Genomic DNA, 1,291 nt, shown 5'->3' on the forward strand with positions numbered 1-1,291 from the left:
GAGAAAAACATAGTTGGCAGTATAGTTGGTACCTTATTAGATATTCCTGTAATGACAAAGGATCATGCAAAAGCTTGTTATGATCTTAAGGAGATGAACATTCGAAAGAATCTTCACCCAATAAATACAAAAGATGGCAAAAGAACTAAACTTGCTAGAGCATGCTTCTCCATGCCCAAAGGGGAGAAATTCATTTTTTGTGGTGTTTTAAATGAAACAAAATTGCCTGGTGGAAGTGCTTTAAACATTTCTCATTGTGTTCATCAAGAAGAGAGAAAGCTTTACAGTGAAAAGACTCATGATGCTCACTTTATGTTGTATTACCTGTTGCAAATACCAATTAAGAGCATTCTTCCTGATCATGTTATTGTTCCTCTAATTTGCTTTGTTCCTTTTTTCGTCGACTATGTCAAAAGAAAATATCTTTAGAAGAGATTAATGGTTTAGAGTCAGAGATTGTAGAGACTTTGTGTTAGTTGGAAAGGATCCCCCTAGCTTTTTTGATATAATGGTTTATTTTCCTATTCATTTAGCTAATGAAATAAGGTTAGGTGGTCTCATCCAGTTTCGAGGGATGTATCTGATTGAGAGATACATGTGCACACTAAAATCATATATTCGTAATAGAAGTCGTCCAGAAGGATCAATTACAGAGGGTTATTTGGCTAAAAAGTGTTTAACTTTTTGTTCAAGATATTTGCATGAGGGAGTGAAAACAAGATTCAACAGAGTATTTTAGAATAATGATGAAAGCACATCAAACAAAGATCCTGATTCAAATTTGTTCACAAACAAGGGAAGTCCATTGGGTGGAAAAAAAGGTAACTAATTATTTTGGATGAGAGGATCACTTCTTCAAGCTAATGCATATGTATTGAACAATTGCGAAAATGTGGAGTCTTATATAAGGTATCTTAACTTCTCATTTGTTTTATTCCTTAGACTAATATTGGTAGCATTTCATAATAATGCACATCCCTTGTAGAGAACATGGTGAGCAACAAAAGCAAGACAAATGGAAGCAAAAGTGAAACGTCGTTAAAGATCAGAATGAAGACTTTCTAGAATAGTTTTCAGGATGTGCCATGAAGGATGATATTCCTGGTTGGATACGACAATTGTCTAAGGGTCCAAATAAAGTTGCAAACACATTTTTTTTGTTTATGTCATCAATGGGTATAGATTTCATACTAAGTGGCAAGAAGTGATGCAAAAAATGCAAAATAGTAGTGTCACTTTGGTGGCTAAAACTACAAGCTTTGCTAGTGTTAAGGACAAAAAACCAATCAAG

Source organism: Arachis ipaensis, chromosome B03 (assembly GCF_000816755.2).
Source record: "Arachis ipaensis cultivar K30076 chromosome B03, Araip1.1, whole genome shotgun sequence".
Lineage (NCBI taxonomy): Eukaryota > Viridiplantae > Streptophyta > Magnoliopsida > Fabales > Fabaceae > Arachis > Arachis ipaensis.